An 18,897-nucleotide genomic window follows, 5' to 3' on the forward strand; every position below is an offset into this window, starting at 1 on the left:
AGAGAGGAAGATCTTCCATCCAATGATTCACTCCCCAAGTGACCCCAATGGCCGGTGCTGCGCCGATCCGGAGCCAGGAGCCAGGAACCTCTTCCAGGTCTCCCACATGGGTGCAGGGTCCCAAAGCATTGGGCCGTCCTCGACTGCTTTCCCAGGCCACAAGCAGGGAGCTGGATGGGAAGTGGAGCTGCCGGGATTAGAACCGGCACCCATATGGGATCCTTTGCACATGCAAGGCAAGGACTTTAGCCACTAGGCCACGGCGCCGGGCCCAATAAGAGTTTTTCATAAAGAAATTGAGATAAGCCTATTGATACTGTCTACCTTCTTCTGGTAGCAGCTCTTGGAGTGCTAATGCAGCCCTACTTTCAGGAATCCAGTCATGGGCTTTGTTCTGTTCTGTTTTGGTTTTTTGCTGATATTTTGTCACATCACAACACACAATCCAAGTTTAGTCAGTTCATCTTTTTAGCCTCCTGGTGGCCTCTTCAAATCTCAAGCTGTTTTGGAGACAGCCTATAAATACTGTTTTACCATAATCCTTTTCTTCACACTCACCGTCAATATATTTCCAATGTAAATACTGCTGTGGACTAAATGTTGGTGTCCCTCAGAATGTACCTGTTAAAGCTCTGCCCTCCAGGGAAACTGTAGTTGGAACCTGGTCTTCTTCAGAAATCACTTAGGCTAGATCAGGGTCTGAGGGCAGAACCCTCACTGGAATGATCAGGCGCTGAGGGAAAGACCCTCACTGGGCTAACATCGTTGTAAGAGAAGACCCTCCACGTTCTCCACCCACTTTTTAAAACAATTCTTTTATTTTTAATAATCTATACATAGTTGAATAGGGCACAAAGGGTCAAGGACTACGAGAAAGTGGGTAAGACCATTGTTTCCACATTAATGTTTTTTTTTTTTTTTCTGTATCTGCTGTAAGGGGAGAGATAAAGGGAGAAGCCTCACCCAGCCTCCCACCCATCCCAGGTCCCCGATGTGAGGCATGCTCTGAGGGTCCTGCTCAAGCAGTTTTGATAGTTCAACAGTCTGAATTGCTGCCGATCTCGCCATTCCAAGCTCAATGAAATCTCTTCAGAATCCACTGGCTGACATAGTCTCTCCATGGTTGGGGTTCTGAGACCAGCAGTTCAGTTGGAGGGATCCCCAAAGAAACTTCGTCTGGGGTGATCCTCCGACCTGATTCTTGTGTGTGCTTGGCAGTACAGGGTCCAACACAGTCCGTAGCCCCAATCAGCTTATGCACATGCTGGTCGTTGCAATTGCTGGGTCAGTTCTGTTTCCAGCCCTGTCTTCCACAGGAACCAATGGGTGTTGCAGTCCAGCCCAATCCTGCCCACTTCATACTCGGCCCTCATGCAAACCAGTGGGAGCTGCAGCCTAGTCAGGGTGACTCCCATAACCCTCACCATGCCTGCTCCCTCCCCTGGTTCCCATGCTTGTCAGTATGTACCACAGACTTGTTCAGTCTGTCCCACTTCCCATTTAGCTCTTATACATGTCACTGGGCATTGAAGCCTAGTTCAACCTAACCAGCCCTATTATCCAGCCTACACACATGCTGGCGGGTGCTGTCCTGTCTAGCCACTTCTGCTCCAGGCCTGGTTTTCACCTCCCAAGAGGGGGTGCCCACTATTTCCCTATGGGTCACTCCCACTCCTGGACATGCACTCTCCAGGTCTCCACCCACTTCTGAGGGCACCATGTGTGCATGAAGAGGCTTGGTGAGCACGCACTGGGAAGGCAGCCATGTGCAACCCAAGGGAAGGACCTTCATCCCGTGCCGTAGGGGGTGCTTTCCATTTGTATAAAGCCGAAAGTCTCCCAAGTGCTTCTGCAGGTCTTGAAAAACAATCCAAGGTGACCACAAGCTTCACCACAAACGCCTACACAGCGCAGAGAGGCAGAGCACACCTCTTCCAGCAGTGCTGTCATCTGGCAAATATGGTCTTATCTTTTTGTTTGAGTAACAGGTCTATAAACCTGACAGAATGTGCCAACATTTGTACAGTCTACTGACGAGGCAGCTTGATGAGCAAAGTCTAGTTTGTGTTTGGACAAGACACCGGCAGTCTTTTCCATTTTCCATAGTCTCCATAAGATCTTAACAGAAATCACAGAGATGATTTGAAACTCCATCTTGCAAACTACCTAATATCTCGGGGACATTCTGCTAATGCAATCATTTGAAGTGGTCAGCCCTTGATGTACTGCAGGGAAAAAAAAATGCTCACTGGTAAGACTGGAAAAGATCAGCTTTCTACCTTAAGGGGACCACACGTCTAAAATACATTTCCCCTTTGTTGTTTGCCCACAAATACACACAAGTTAGAACCTCTGTTAGCAGGAAGTTGAACTTCAGTCAGCCTCATAGAGCAATGCATGGAACAGTAAGTAAATAACGCCTGCATGTTTCTGCTAATCCTTTCCTCGATTTTCAACTCAACAGTGATGCTTGTGGGTGAAGACAAGACACACACGGGTTCTTTGGATTGACTGGGGAGTATCTGTCTCATCGTAGCTGAGAGATCCAGTCTCTGCACGTGTGTCAGAGATCTCTGTTTACCATGCCCAGTCCCAAATGCTCTTCTGCTTAGTGTGCAGTCTGCTGGGTTTTGGTTGCTAATATCCCCAACCCAGTAGTATCCATTCATCATTAGAGTAAATCATTTAGGTTGGTTTTTTTTTTTTTTTGGCAGTTATCCGTGTCATACAGCAATGATATGATCCTAACTTGATTTTCACTGTGTGAACTCAGAAAACATGATCACATCAATAGTGTTAAAAATTAAACGAGCATTATCTCAATACAAAGTCCAATGCTTCGCCCACAGACACACACGAAACAGCTGGTTAATGTTCAAGATTACAACACGCTGAACTCAAGCGCTTCAGTCAGATCACTGACAGCAAGGCTACAGTGAATGTCCCGCTCTCGTGGGCCACACGCCATGTCAACAACACCAACAGTCAAGGGAAAGATAAGCAACAGCAACTACAAAAGGGCGGGGGACCAAGGCCTTGTCCACGTGACACCAAAAGCAGTGTGCCTTTCCGTCACTTGTTTTGGGGCAGCAATGTGGATTCTGCACTTCTTTCCCCAAATTTTCCCTACCCATCACCGAAAACTGGGACTTTCATGCCCCCTCAGAGGGATTTCCAGGGACTTGGGCCTTTCGGCATGAAAACTGGGACAACACCAAACAAACAGGGACAGCCGTCACCCTAACCTAAAGCAAGCTCAGGGTTTTAGTTACACAACTGCATGAATTTCAGAGTCAATTAACTGCACATACTGAGTAATCGCCAGGCACTAGGCACAGGGCAGGTCTTTTCATCTACATTTAATTTTTTCTAAAGATTTATTTATTTAATTGGAAACGTGGATATACAGAGAGGAGGAGAGACAGAGAGGCTCTTCCGTCCAATGGTTCACTCCCCAAGTGGCCGCAACGGCTGGTGCTGCACCAATCCGAAGCCAGGAGCCTGGAGCCTCTTCCGGGTCTCCCACACGGGTGCAGGGTCCCAAGGCTTTGGGCCGTCCTCGACTGCTTTCCCAGGCCACAAGCAGGGAGCTGGATGGGAAGCGGAGCTGCTGGGATTAGAACTGGCGCCCATATGGGGTCCTGGCATGTTCAAGGCGAGGACTTTAACTGCTATGCTATCGCGCCGGGCCCGGTCTACATTTAATTTTTAAGGAATGTTTACAACAGTATTCTCAGGCAGCTCTTACAGTCTCCATTTTCCAGACAGATAACTGAAGCTAAAAGTCTAGGTTGTGTCACAGCTTGTGGAAAGTAGAAAATGGATTTTGGACCATTCTTCAGCTATCAGAATAAACCAAGGGCCAGTAACAATGGCAGACAAGAGAATCAAATAGAGGTGACGGGAAGACAGCAAACTCTGCGGGGATAAGTCAGGGTCCGCCAGTCCCACCGTCCTCCACTGCTTCCAGCTGACTGCTTTTGTTCTGGAAGTTTCAACCTTGTTTATTAAGAGGTGTACTCCTGGGCCTGGCTTGATGGCTCAAGGGCTAAATCCTAACCTTACAAGTGCCGGGATCCCATAGAAATAACGGTTTCTGCACTGGCTGCCCCACTTCCCATCCAGCTCCCTGCCAGTGGCCCGGGAAGGCAGGAGAGGATGGCTCAGAGCCATGAAACCCTCCACCCTCATGGGAGACCCAGAAGAAGCTCTAGGCTCCTGGCTCCAAGCTTTGGATCAGCTCAGCTCTGGCCATTGTAGCCATTTGGAGAGTAAACCAGAGAAGAAAGACCTTCATCTCTGTCTCTCCTTCTTTCTGTAAATTTGATCTGCCTTTCCAATAAAAAAATCAATAAACAAACAAATCTTTAAAAAATAAAAGTGGTGGGGCTGGGTGCACAAACAGGAGCTTCGACCCTGCCTGCCACACATAACTGCTACAAGCGGAAGGGAGCACACCCTAGCTTCCTGATGTTCAAGGTTACACTGGAAATCCACCCTGCCAGCTACTTAAATGCAGGTGGCGCCATCTTGGGTCAGGTGGCAGGACGCCAACGTCTGCCCGATGACGACCTCTGAAGACTTTGGGGTGTGGTCCTATAAGGGGTCTGGTGGATGGCTCAGGTCCTGAGAGTTCATGTCCAGGTGATCAATGACTTCCGAGGGACTTCCATGGACACTGCCACTGCTCTAACAGGCACACACTGAGGCTGGTATGGGGGCCTTCCTGGCAGGGCTGGATCAAGGTGCCCACCCATGAGAGTCGAAACAGGGAATGAAAAATGTGTAGCTAGACCATGACACTGAGCAGCATGTGAATTGTCAGCACTGGAGGCAGCATTTGTGGGGGCATATGAATGCTCACTCCTGTTGAACAGCAGCACGCACAAAGAGCTCTGGCTGGGAACAGGGCTGGTTGGAGAGCTAAGGGGACGCCCAGTTGGGTTGGGGTTCCCACTGGTGAGTGCAAGAGTCAGAATGGGGCCAGTGGTCTAGGCTGGACATAGCTGCAGTCTCCCTCGGCATGGGTATGGACTGGGTCTGGGGAGCTCCAGACTGGGCTAGACTCCAGCACCAACTAGTACACATGAGAGCTAGCATGGGTGTAGAATGTGCTGGGCTAGGTTTCAGCTTCCGCTGAACCACATGAGAGCTGTGTCTGGATGTGGACTAGGTGTGGCAGGACTGTAGTATCAAACAATGAGAACCAGAACAGGTGTGGGCTGGTTGGACAAAACCTGTTCCCGCCAGGACAAGAAGTGGACAAAGTCAGCCTGGGCCAAGGACCCACCGGTGTGTGCAACATCTGGCACTGGGAGGAGACCTGACAGAGGATCTTGAGAAACTCCTTTGTCAGAACGTAGTCTTTGCAGATGAATGCAAGAACCAAGGCAGGTAGCAGCCCAAACCAGGCCAGGTTACAATAGCCACCAGCATACATGTGGGTCAGGCCTGGAGGCGGCAGATCTGAGAACCAGGACGGGGGGCAGGAGGGGCTGGGTCGGACCACAATAACAGCCAATTCACATTTGAGCTGGGATTAGGGGCTGGCTGGGCCTGGCTAGGTGAGAGCACCCACAGCATGAGCTGGAACTAAGAGCAGGCTGGACCAAGCCAGGCAGGCTGAGGCTCGGGTCACCTGGTCTGGGTCCTGGGTCCTGGGTCCTGCCCATGAGATGGGTGCTGGGTTCGTGAGCTCTGGGGTTGGGGGATCCAGAAGGGTTCAGGTTGCCTGGCCCAGGTCCTGGGACCTGTCCACGAGGTAGATGCTGGATTTGTGAGCCCCGGGGGTTCTTAGGCCCGCCTACGAGTGAAAGAGGCAGAATAGAGGATGCAGACCCTGATGCACATGGAGAATATGGGTACTGGGTACTATACCAGAGGAAGGAGAACCGAACAAACTGGACGATTACTCCAGCCCAGCAATGACAGCAAAAAATCTGGGTGAATGGAGACTTGAGGTCAACTATGTCAGCCAGTGCACATTGGAAGGGTTGCCTCACCCTTGGATCAGCAAAATCGATAGCATTTCAGAACTATCCAAACCACTCAGTCAGAACCCTCAGAACATGTGCCACGTCGGGACCCTGGGTTGATATCGGGTGGCAGTTCCTCATCCCTGGGTACTGGGACATTTGGGAGACTGGGTGTGGCTTCCCCCTTTATCTCACCCCTTCCCCCAGAGACAAGAAGAAGAAACAGAAACTTGGGAAACAATGATTTTACCCACTTATCCCTAACCCTTGATCAACCATGTAATCACCATCAAAAAGTTTTAAATTTTTTAAAGTTCATACAAATACACATTTTTAAAACATTATGCATAGATTTCAATTTTTTTGCACCAGAATAAACTGTTCTTACAGTTTCAAAAAAAAAACCCCAACAAATAAAAATAAATAAATAAATCATGTTTACATGTTCAAGAAAAAAAAAAGAGGTACACGGCTTATGTAGGGCTTTTCAACTTTTTTCCTTAATGGCAGGCCACAGAAAATACAGACTCCATGGCACATGACCAGGGTTTAAGCCATCAGCTGTCACTTCACTACATTAAGACAGCTATAATCATAAACATGAATAATAACGAGGATGACCATAACCCAAAAGATCGGCAGTAATTAGTGTTAATACAGCTATGGAAAAATATGGAACCCTTATACACTGCTAGGAATACTAAAATGGTAAAAAAAAAAAATACTATAAATTCTGGCATTCCTCAAAATGTCAAACTGGGAGTTAGGATGTGATCTAGCAAGCGTATATCTCAAACACATATGCATGAGAAGTGAAAAGAATGTTGGCATTGAATCATGTTCCCTGTGTCCACAGCAGCATTACTCATGATGTCCAAAGAGCAGGAACCACTCAAGGGACCAACAACTGATGGATGGGTAAGCAAACCATAGACACACACACATCAAAAGGAAAGAAGCGCTGACGCACGTTAGAGAATAGCCAAACCTTGAGAACACAGCCGCAAAAGACAACATGCCATCAGAGAATAAATATCCACAGCAGACAAAGGTCGCAGAAACAGAAAGCAGGTAAGCGACCAGAACTGAGAGCTGGGGTGAGGAGCAGGGACGAGGAGGGCGAGACTGACACGACAGCTTGCTTTGTCCAGCAAAGTAAGGAACTTTAATGAACTGGGAAAGATTCAATCTGTAGAAATCCACGAACTTACAGGAAAAGAAAACACGCACTTGACTTCACGTAAGGTGACTCTTAATTCCTTACTTGAAAACTCGCATTTAAAGCTCAAGAATTAAGCTTTTGTTCTGTCTTCACGGCAATGGCGACTCTGACGAAGTTTTAATCTTATTGCACGTGACACCATTTTAGCTAAGTAAGTAAATCTTCTTAGTTTTGCGATGTATCCTATAAGGGAGGAAAGTTAAGATATCTGTAAGCTACCTTAAGGCATTTCTGTGTAAAAATATTTAAGTTAATATATATAATAAAAAGCAAAAATATATGTTTTTTTCTGCTTGTTCTATTGCTTAATGGATAAGTGACACTGCACCAAACTTACCAATTTTGTGAAAACTGGAGGAAACTGGGAAAAGGCGACCCCCACATAACTAGCATCTAGAAAGCTTGTGTGGAAACACGGAGGCCAGGGAGTGGTCTCCTGCAGCTGTAAGGGACGCTGTGATAGCAGACCCCTCACAGGGTGACTGGGCACACAGGACAAAACATCTCTCATATTGGTACAAAGGAGATGAAGCTGGAGAAGACACAGCTTGTTTAACTCACGTATGAGGACGGCTCGACGGGCCCGCCTGCTCAGGGCTCCCTGAGGCCGCGTGGACCATGGCTCCTTCCCCTGCTCCAGCCGAGAGATCAGAGCTGGTGTGGAGATGGGTGACGGTGCTTGCAAGGAAGAGAACAGAGCACAGTGAGCAGCCGAGTCACCAGGCTCACTGCATGCAGCCTGTGGCAGCAAGGACACGCAGGGCAGGGCAGGAAGGTAGCTCCCGTAACTCAAGGGCATTGTGGGAGGAAGCCTTAGAAAGCTCCAGAGCAAGCCTCAGCCATGCCAGGAGGCCTCTTTGTAGTTAGAGGGAAACAATTCGTCTTCTGTTCTTGGCTAGCGCACGAAACATTTCCATGCGAGAAACAGGCTCAGAGTGTCCAGGAGGAAGTCTCAGACGGAGAGCAAAGGGCCAGGATCTGTCAGAATTAGTTTAGAGATTTAAGGCCTAACTGAGGGTACCAAGGTGTAGTGTGAACCCTGCTGTACCTAAGGCATGTAGGAAAGCAGAGGCTCTTTAATGATGGAAACAGCAGAGCACTCTGGGGTGACAGACCCCAGGGCTTCCCATACCTGGCAAGCTCTGACACAGCCACAGGGAGCAAGTTCATACTGACAGAGCCCGTGGACCTGGGGGCCGGGGCAGCAATGAGCAGCTTACCTAGGGAAGTCACCATCCCGAAGTTCTCCAACATCACTTCCTTGTACAAGGCTCTCTGAGCAGGTGTCAGGCTGACCCATTCCTTCTTAGTGAAGTACACGGCCACATCCTCAAAAGTCACTGATTCCTGGAACGACAAAATGTTCCCACTTTTCTGGAGCTCAGGTCTTTGGTGGCGGTCATAAGTGTCAGTGAGTGGCCTGGGAAGAGCACCTACAATGGTATGTATTCAGTACTGGGTCATTCACGGGCCTCCTGGTTCTGTATGAAATCAGGAAGGTATGTGGGGTCAGAGGTTGGGGGGAACATTCTACTGGGGGGCCATATAAAGTTCACACAATCCTTTGGTCTAGTCCTGTCAAGACAACCACAGGTGGGACTTAAGAGTTCAATAAATCTAGAGCAGGCTAATTTTTAAGTTGATCATTTTGGATGGTTTCTAAACACTGTTATTAACACCCAAATGGCCTGTAGCTGAAAAATGATTCCCCACCCCTCAGAGGGGGCAGCAGGCAGAATTAAGGGCAGCCAGCCAGCGTTCAGCATACTTTCCCAGCTGGAACCAAGTACATCTCTGCTGCGTGCTTCAAAACACGTGACCCCCATGGAGACACTGAAGTCACTGGGCCTGAGCAGGAACGCCCGGGGAGAAGGGACTGCGGCTCTCCGCCGTCGCCACAGAGCTAAGACAAAAGTTCCAGTGGTCGATGCGGATCATGGCACTGCCATTTCCCAACTCTCAGCAAAGATGTCAGATGACTTCCACCACTAGCCTGCCTCCACGCAGGTGCACGAGGTTAGAGAAGCATAGAAAAATACTGCTAACGTGGGAAGTTAACGTGTAGACCACTGTGTCACCCTAGACTCATAATGAGCTCAGAAAGGCAGCCATGGAAAATGTGCAAGCCCTGGAGCAGCAGCTTGGCTCTGTATTTCTGTAGGGTTAAGTGGGTTACAAAGGGACTCCATTAGCCAGGTGCCGAAGCCCATATTGTCGATCATCTTTTTGATATATTTTTTAAAACCTTGGAGGAAAATCCTCTATATTCTATCATGTTGCAAAATTATTTTACAGCCCCACAACAGTACGTACCATGATGCGTTGTGGTTCAAAGATAAGACAATATGGCTGGGCCCAGTGCAGTAGCCTAGCAGCTAAAGTCCTTGCTTTGCAACACAAGGATCCCATATGGAAGCCGGTTCATGTTCCGGCTGCTCTAATTCCCATTCAACTCCCTGCTTATGGAAAGGCAGTCAAGGACAGACCTTCATGGGAGACCTGGAAGAAACTCCTGGCTCCTGGCTTTGGATCAGCTCAACTATGGCCGTTGCGGCTGCTTGGGGAGTGAATCATCGGACAGAAGATCTTCTCTGTCTCTTATCCTCTCTGCATATCTGACTTTCCAATAAAAATAAATAATAATAATAAATATATATTTAAAAAGACAATACGGATAATGGAAATAAAGAGGGTTTTTAAAAACAGGTGGGGCCCAGCGCCATGTCCTAGTGACTAAAGCCCTCACCTTGCACGCACCGGTAACCCATATGGGCACCAGTTCTAATCCCGGCAGCTCCACTTCCCATCCAGTTCCCTGCCTGTGGGCCTGGGAAAACAGTCCAGGACAGCCAAAGCCTTGGGACCCTGCACCCACATGGGAGACCCGGAAGAAGCTCTGGACTCCTGGCTTCAGATCAGCTCAGCTTCGGCAATTATGGCCACTTAGGGATTGAACCAGCAGATGGAAGATCTTTCTCTCTGTATCTCCTTCTTTCTGTATATGTCTTTCCAATTAAAAAAATTAAAATAAAATAAAAACTAAATATAAAACAGGTGCAGACATATAAGGGCACCAACTTATGAAAACATAATCAGTGCAATTCAGTAAAGAACAGATTTCTCAATAAACGGTCTCAAGTCACTTGGATATCCGTCGGGGGTGGGAAGCCCTGACCCTGAATCTAGGATCAGTCACAGAAGCAGGAAGAAAATTGAAGCAGTGCACCTTCTAGAAGATAACAACACATCTTCAGCACCTTTGAGTGAGAAACATGTCGTACACAAAACAGTCTAGCACACTGCACTTCATGAGAACATTAAAAAAATCTTTGTTTATCAAAGGACACCATTAAGAGAGTGAAAAATTGGCTCTCCTTCTCTCTGTAAATCTGCCTTTCAAATAAAAACAAATAAATCTAAAAAAAATCAAGCCATAGGACAGGAGAAGATATATCACACACTATAAATCTGACAAAGGACTGATATCCATAATAAACCATTAACTGCTCAGCTTGGGGCAAGGGAAGTGAACAGTAAGAAACAGGTAAAACAGTGCAACAAAACCTTCCATAAGAAGGCTTCCACGTGGCAACAAAAACATGCAGGGTTGCTCAGCATCACTGCTTACTGGAGAAGAGACATTTTTTAAAGCCCCGATGAGATCCCATCAACAAATAACAAGCGTTGGTTTGGATGTGGCGCAACTGCACATTGCAGGCCGAAGTCTAAACTGCAACAACCATTCTGGAAAATTGCCGGGCATCATTTACTAGAACCATGGTCTGGCAATTTCCCTCCTAGAGATCCAGCTAAGTGAAATGAGTCACTAAATTCTTACGTAGTGAAAAACTAGAAAAACCAAAAAGTCCACCATCTTCAGGAAAATGAACAAAGAGTGGTATAATCATATATGGAAAAGTATTCAGCAATAAAACAGAACTACTGCTACATACAGCCACATCGGTGACGTTCACAGGCACAAAGTTGAAAGAAGGCAGATACGAGGAGTGTACAGTGAATGACTGTGTTTTAACGAACGAAGTTTAAGAACAAAACCAGTCTATGCTGGTAGAGCTTCAGCAGACAGGTTGGTTTGTCGCAGTGGGGAGGGACCTTCTGGGCCACTAACAATGTTCCACATCTTGATGTGAGTGATGATCAGATATTTCTAAAAAGTGAGCTATACAGTTAGGCTTCTGTCCTATATAAGGTGAACCTCAAGGACAAATCATATATGCATTTATAAAAGTGTGTTACATGTTTCTATAGAGGCATGCAATATATTTTTGGAATATTCTGAGAAAAATGCATATTTTGAAAGGTCAATGCATGAATTCTTGAGAATTTTTTTGCACTCAAATAAGTTTATCCTTTAATTTTGTTTTTTTTTATATTTAAGTATCCTAATATGAACCTTACATGTACACCTTTACAAACACAGAACATAGATACACAGGTGCAGACATACATGTCTGCGTGTACACAAAAGCAAAGAACACTTCTCTCACCTGGGATCCCACTGGCAAGGACACTGCTGTCATGGTCAGACCTGTTTTATTTCTGTCTTGGAGAAAAGTCTCCGGGGCTGAAAGTAAAAACAGAGACACATTAATGACGATGAGTCCACTGGCCCCAACTCCTGCATATGACCTCCGCAGCATGCTGTTCTGACGACACGCACTGCGGGAACACTGCTCGCGTTCTCACAGAGGTGAGGTAGCAGGCGTACAAGGGAGGGCAGAGAGGAGGATCATCCCAACAATGTGTGATGAGATGCTCGAGTGAGAAAACTCTAAGTTCAAAAGCCTAGGGAAAATACAAAACCAAACCAAACCAAAAAAAAGATTTAAAAAGAAAACTAGACATCTATCAAATGCCATAAGAGCTCAACATCTGTTTTGTTTTGTTTTTCTTCCTATGTTACTTAAATTTAGGACAGTACAGTTTCTCTGAATGTGAAAATAGTTTACTGGAATTATTTGCACTTCTCCACCTGAAGTACTTTCCTCCAAACACACAGAAAGAGTATAAGATAAACATGAATCTTTTTTTTTTAAGATTTTTTTTTTTTTTATTACAAAGTCAGATATACAGAGAGGAGGAGAGACAGAGAGGAAGATCTTCCGTCCGATGATTCACTCCCCAAGTGAGTCGCAACGGCAGGTGCTCCATCAATCCGAAGCCGGGAACCAGGAACTTCCTCCGGGTCTCCCATGCGGGTGCAGGTTCCCAAATCTTTGGGCCATCCTCAGCTGCTTTCCCAGGCCACAAGCAGGGAGCTGGATGGGAAGTGAGGCCGCTGGGATTAGAACCGGCACCCATATGGGATCCGAGGGCGTTGAAGGTGAGGACTTTAGCCGCTAGGCCACGCCGCCAGGCCCTAAATGTGAATCTTTATAAAAGAAATGGACATGGGTGTGAGAAGGAAAACACTGTCAACTTCAACACATGTCCCAAATATTCCAAATATTTATAGCTTAGGGAAGCAAAGCAATTAATCTCTCAACTAGTTCTGACTCCTATTCTGGATCATTTAGTTCATCATATTGAAGTAAGCTTCTTCCATTCCAAAGAACCACCAACAATTCCGCATTAAAGTTTACCTGAAACACAGTTGCCATCAGATCAAAGACATTCAACAACCAAAACCAAACATCCAAAAGTGCATGCAGACACAGACTGCAAAACCAACTTCCATTTGAACTATTATTTGTAATCCATCCTGAGTGTCAGGGAACAACTACAGAAATGACAGGCAAAAAGACATACTGCAGTAACCAATATACTGCCCCTTCCTCCACTGACCCTTCTCAGGAATTCTGGAAAGCTTCCCTTTCCAGGAAGATAAAGGAAGTCACAGCTATTAGAGAAAGTGCTTGCCGGACAGGCTGGGAAACTCATCTTCGCAATTTCAGGGATGCCAGCAAGGAGGGTCAGCAGTTAGAAGTGTAAACAGAACTGACCGTGGACTCAGAGATACCAGTGTCGGTGAAGCATGCAAGACAGCTGTGCACAAACTTGCTGTAAAAGCCACGGACGAGGTAGCTTCTGGGCAGATCATACTGCAAGACCAGAAGAAGGCCACCGCCAACTCCCTGAAATCCAGGAATCAGACCCTCGAGTCCTGCTTGGCAACTCTTCCCAAGTTCCACCGCTCTCACCTGGTCCCACTCTGAGGTCAAGGTGGCCTAAACTGGCCTGGTGGATGACTCTGAGAAGCAGTGTAAGGTCTGGAAGGGTCCTGTGCCTTCCAGACCCTGAGATTCACTACAGGGTCCCCACAGACACTGAGGGAAAAAGCAGATGTGAAAAGCTGGGCTGAACCTGTGTCTCTCCAAGGCTATGACAGAGCAGTGTGAGAAACAGCTGGAGAAGGTAAAAAAACAACAACAAAAAACATTCCCTTGGACAATATGGCCAACGAAGATTTGACATCTTCTCCAAAACCAAATGAGACAGGATGTATCCCTACGGGCTTCACCATCAGTTGAATTTTCAAAATTGAGTCTGGAAGCAAGCTCTCTAGCTCTTATGTTCCAAATGCTCGATGTTAAAAATAAAATGCACACAATTTAGCAAGTGTAAATATAACTTGAAGAAAAAAACACAAGGGAAGCCTACACAAGCAATGTTATGAAATCAATGGGTGGCATCTGTCCAAGGGTAGCAAATGCAGCAATCCACACAAAAAGATGCACCCTACAGTCATGTGTTTGAATTCTCTAACATCATGTCATCCTATCTGTACTAATGCCCCTTACCATGGGTTCTTTTTTTTTTACTTGAAAGCCAGGATTATATAGAGAGAAGAGACATATCTTCCACCTACTGGTTTACTACTCGAATGGCCACAATAGCCAGAGCTGGGCCAGTCAGAAGCTGGGAGCCAGGAGCTTCTTTCAGATGTTCCATGTGGGTGCAGGAACTCAAGGCCTTGGGACAACCTCTGCTGCTTTCTAAGGCCATAAGCAGGGAGAAATGCATCAGAAGGAGATCAGCCAGGATGAAAACTGGGGCCCATATGGGATGTCGGCACTGCAAGCAGAGGATTAGCCTATAAACTACCATGTGGGCCCCACAGCGGATTCTTAATAGGACTCACATTTCACAAGAACATAAGCCCAAAGAACTGGCATGTACAGCCAAGGATCTGATAAGCAAACCATCTGACAGTGGAAGAGCATTAGGGGGTACCCTATAAAACATTTTCTCCTCTTTTTCCTAAAGGTAAAACCTTACAGAGTTAAAGCATACATGAAAGCCAGGGTGAGCGACAAGTCACTAACAGGGGCCAAGTGCTTCACTTGACTGTGAGCCTGGACAGCTACCCCAATGGAGTAAAAAGAGAGCAGATGGGTATCAGAGAAGATGTGAAATGGTCAAGAATTTTTCCTTTTTCTTTTCTTTTTTTTAAATAAGTTTATTGGAAGGGCAGAGAGAGATATATGCCCATAATGGCCAGGAAAACACTAGGCTTGGAGCCAGGAACTCAATCCAAGTCTCCCCACGTGGGTTGGCTGCAACCCAGCTACTTGGGCCATCATCACTGCCTATGGCCTCGGAGCTCAAAGCAGAAAGCTGGAATTGGGTGCCAAGTCAGGAAAGGAACCCAGGGACTCCGACAAAGCCCACAGGATCCGGATCGCTAAGCGGGCTACACACTGCCACCCAGGAAAGCATTCCGTGCCTCCAGTACGCACATAGGAAAATGCCCAACCCTGAGCAGGTGCTGGGTGAGGGAAGGGTATGAGATGTCATGAGATTCTAGCTTGAGCAATCCTAAGAGCCACAGAGCTCTACCCTCCCCCGTCTGTGAACGAGATAGCTGCCATCCTGGGGTGCGGATCGGCGGGGAGGGGGGACAGTATTAGCCAATCTTTGGCTGCCCCTGGAAGGTATTGACCTCCCAAATTGGGCACAAGGCACACCCCACGAGGTGAATTAAGCCATCCCAGCCCGATTTCCTGGGATCACTTGAGCAACAAGAGATAAGGAAACGGGGTGTCCACAGGCCGAGGGAAGACTCCAGGACAAACCACCAGGGCACTAGAGCGACCCAAAGGGCGTGTTGTGTTGGCAGTGTATCCCGGAGTGTGGCCAGTTCCAGAGTTTTGAGGGCCTCAGGGTCAACCCTTGAATCTTGGGTCCACACCCATGCTGTCCTGGGTACAGGGAAAAGAGGGGGGCAGGAGCCAGCTGCGGCGTCCTGGGCATATTAACGTCCTGCCTCCTCGACGACGACGCTGCCACCAGGCCGATTGTGGGGTTCAGATGATGACTCCAAGGAGCTGTGCCCACCTCCCTTGGGTTCCTGTCCCGTCCTTCTGCCCAAGCCTCACCAGCTCTCACCGGGGCTGTCTGCGGCCTCTGCGGTTTGTCAACAGTCGGCGAAGCACTGCGCTTCGTTCCTCACCAACCAAACCCCTCGCGTTAACTATGGCCGCCAGGCAGTTCGTCACTCACGGACCAACCCAGTCCTGCCCCTCCCAGAACGTTCTCGAGGCTCCCGGAGGACCCCGCCTCTTGGTGAGGGGCCCTGCCTTCCAGTTCTCGCGAGACAAGCCCCAGGGGACAGGGTAGGCAAGAGGGCCTGGCACATGGATGTCTCGCGGCGCCTCATGCAGAGTTGAGCTGCCAAGACCAGGCACATTGATCTCCTCAGCGCGGGGGAGGCGGGGCTGTGTAGACTATTATAAACACCCAGGGAGCAGACAGGGCCCAGCTGGGCCAGGGTGCAGCCCACTCCCGCCCCCTTGGCAGTCCTCAGGGGCTTCCTGCTCAAACAGGAGCTCAGCCTGTGCCCTAGAGGGGCCTGCGGTGTTCACTTTAGAAAGGCCGTTTACCTTCAGCAAAGCTTTACTGTTTTGAACACTAAACGAATGCAATTTGTACGCTGTTGTATCTACATGTTCCTTGTCATTGAGTGATAACTTTGTAAAACTGTAAGGAATTCACATCCAACACTAAGGGTACTGATATTTAACTACTGTACATTTATTTGACACAACCTTACACATCCACTTGCTTTATTGAAAGGCAGAGTTAGCAAAGAGATGGAGAGAGAGAGAGAGAAGTCGTTTATCTGCTGGTTCATTCACTGAATGACTGCAGCAGCCAGGGCTAGACCAGGCTGAAGCCAGGAGTCAGCCGCTTCTGAGTCTCCCATGATGGTGCGGGGGGCCCAAGCACTTGGGCCATCCTCCACTGCTTTCCCAGTCCCATTAACAGGGAGCTGCATTGGAATAGAGCGGTCGGGATGCAGAATTGCAGGCAGTGGCTTAACCCACTATGCCACAGTGTCAGCCTCTCGCATAAGACTGGTTCAATGGTGTCGAAACCATGAAACTGCATCTGACTTCCGGCCACAGATAAGACAAATCCTGTGGCTACAAGACATTTGGCAACTGCTATTGTCCTTCAAAGCTCTCTGATCCAGAGTCCTAAGTTACTGCTGGGTAATACTACCTGCAGATGTAGGTCCGCTCTCCAATCCCTCCGTGTGCTATGACTTCTCTTCCCTTCTTCCCCTTCTGTGTGGCAGCCTCAGGCTCTGGAAAACCCTTCTGTAAGAAACCCCATCTCATGCAGTCCTGAGCAAGAACTGCCCCATAAAATTTGTTTTGCAGGGCCTGGCGGCGTGGCCTAGTGGCTAATGTCCTCGCCTTGAATGCGCCGGGATCCCATATGGGCGCCGGTTCTAATCCAGGCAGCTCCACTTCCCATCCAGCTCCCTGCTTGTGGCCTGGCAAAGCAGTCGAGAACAGCCCAATGCTTTGGGACCCTGCACCCGTGTGGGAGACCTGGAAGAGGTTCCTGGTTCCCGGCTTCGAATTGGTACGGACCGGCCGTTGCGGTCACTTGGGGAGTGAATTATCGGACGGAAGATCTTCCTCTTTGTCTCTCCTCTCTGTATATCTGACTTTGTAATAAAAATAAATAAATCTTTAAAAAAAAACTTGTTGTGCAATACTGCCACCTCTTGGTCCTGTTGCTCCCCTGTCATCAAATCCATCCACATGCTGCAGTAATACAGACCTTGCCTCTTCAGTTCTCTAACACCATTTACTTAATGATGGGTTCATAACTAGTTATGATGCTGCATCATCATGCTACCTGGCGTGTAAAGGTTCTCCGTCTTTGGGACTGGCATGTTGGCATAATAGGTGAAGTTACATGATGCTGGTATCCTGTACGGGCTCTGGTTCGTGTCCCGGCTGCCCTATTTCCCATTCAGCCTCCTGCTAATGGCCTGGGAAAAGAAGCAAAGGATGGCGTAAGTGCTTGTGCCCCTGGCTCCCGGCATGGGATAGATCCAGCTCTGACCATTGCTGCCATTCGGGAGGTAAACCAATAGAAGCTCTCTCACTCTGCTTTTCAAATAAACAAGTAAATCTTTTTTTTTTTTTAAAGAGTATCTCAAAGATTATCTCAAGGTTACAGTGACTACAAATACAAGTCTTAGGTTACACTGAAAAACGTGAATGGCAGTGCATTAGGAATGTTACAGTGTGATCAATGAATCCTGCCTTGTACAACCATGACTTTTGTTGAATGACTGTCATTGGTGTGGGCATTTGGCACAGCAGTTAGGAGGCATCCCATGTGCAGCCCACTTCAGAGTGCATAGGTTAAGTCCCAGGTCTGCTCTTGATTCCAGCTTCTAGCTAACGCACACTCTCGGAGGCAGCACTAGCTGGGTCTCTGCCAACTACCTAGGATATCCAGATTGGGTTCTCGGCTCCTTACGTCAGCCTAGACAAGCCCTGACTGTTGTGGACGCTTGAGCAGTGAATCAGTGGATGGGAGCTCTTCCCACTGGCAATCTGAGCGCCAGAATGGAGTGTGGGTCAGGTCAGGTCGGGCCACAACACAAGCCAGTTCACATGAGGGCCAAGTCTGGGTGACAGCTGGGCTGGGCTAGGATGTAGCCCCCACTGGTAAATGCCGAGGTGCGGTGGGCCATGCCAGACCAGGTCGCATCACCCAACCAACACACGTGAGAATCAGTGGAGGGGAGGGGGCAAACCCAGCAAGGGAGCGGCTGCATGGGGCTCCCCTGCTGGACCACCACTCCCACTGGTAAGCATGAGAGCTCAGATGGGGGCAGATTGGGCTGAGAAGGGCTACAGAACCTGTTGGTCTCATGTGAGCTGGATCAGGGGAAAGCCAGGCTGAGTCAACTGTTCCTACTGGTGCATGCGTAAGCCAGACTGAGTGTTGGTGGGTTGTGCTTTGCCACAGCATCAGCTGGCAAATGCTAGCACAGAGGGCTAATTCTATCAAGTCAAACTGCAGAACCACCTGGAGAATACAAGATCCAGGATTGGGCCCAGTAGGGAAATTGTGTGTACCTCCCTCTGGGTTGCCACTCCGACTGGTGAGCATGAGAACCTGGACTGGGGCAGACACGGCTAGACAGAATGGCACCCACTGGCACGTGTGTGCACTAGATAATGGGGCTAGTCAGGTCGAACTAGGCTTCAATGCTCAATGACAGGTTTGAGAGCTGAAGGAGATGTGGGACAGACTGGACCAATCTGCTGTGTATGTCGGCAGGCATGGGAACCAGGACAGGGGCAGGCCTAGTGGGGGGTATTGTGGGTTGCTCTGACTAGGCTACAGCTCCCACTGGTTTGCGTGAGGGCCGAGTGTATAATGGGCAGGATTGGGATGGATTGCAACACCCACTGGTTTGTGTAG

The 18,897-nt window shown here is 48.3% G+C and overlaps 1 non-coding gene across 2 annotated transcripts; it reads right to left on the reverse strand.

Annotated features, from left to right (window-relative positions):
* Nucleotides 1–7,113: 7,113 nt before the first annotated feature.
* On the reverse strand, nucleotides 7,114–15,716 carry LOC105942644 (uncharacterized). 2 transcript variants are annotated; one of them, XR_009247321.1, is made up of 5 exons: nucleotides 15,547–15,716; nucleotides 11,706–11,782; nucleotides 8,418–8,544; nucleotides 7,759–7,875; nucleotides 7,114–7,380 (listed from the first exon to the last, which is right to left on the reverse strand). It is a non-coding gene; the product is annotated as an uncharacterized LOC105942644 (transcript). The 2 variants fall into 2 exon arrangements; XR_009247320.1 differs by having other exon boundaries at nucleotides 15,537–15,716.
* Between the last annotated feature and the right edge of the window lie 3,181 nt (nucleotides 15,717–18,897).

The sequence above is a fragment of the Ochotona princeps genome, chromosome 21 (assembly GCF_030435755.1).
Source record: "Ochotona princeps isolate mOchPri1 chromosome 21, mOchPri1.hap1, whole genome shotgun sequence".
Taxonomy (NCBI): domain Eukaryota; kingdom Metazoa; phylum Chordata; class Mammalia; order Lagomorpha; family Ochotonidae; genus Ochotona; species Ochotona princeps.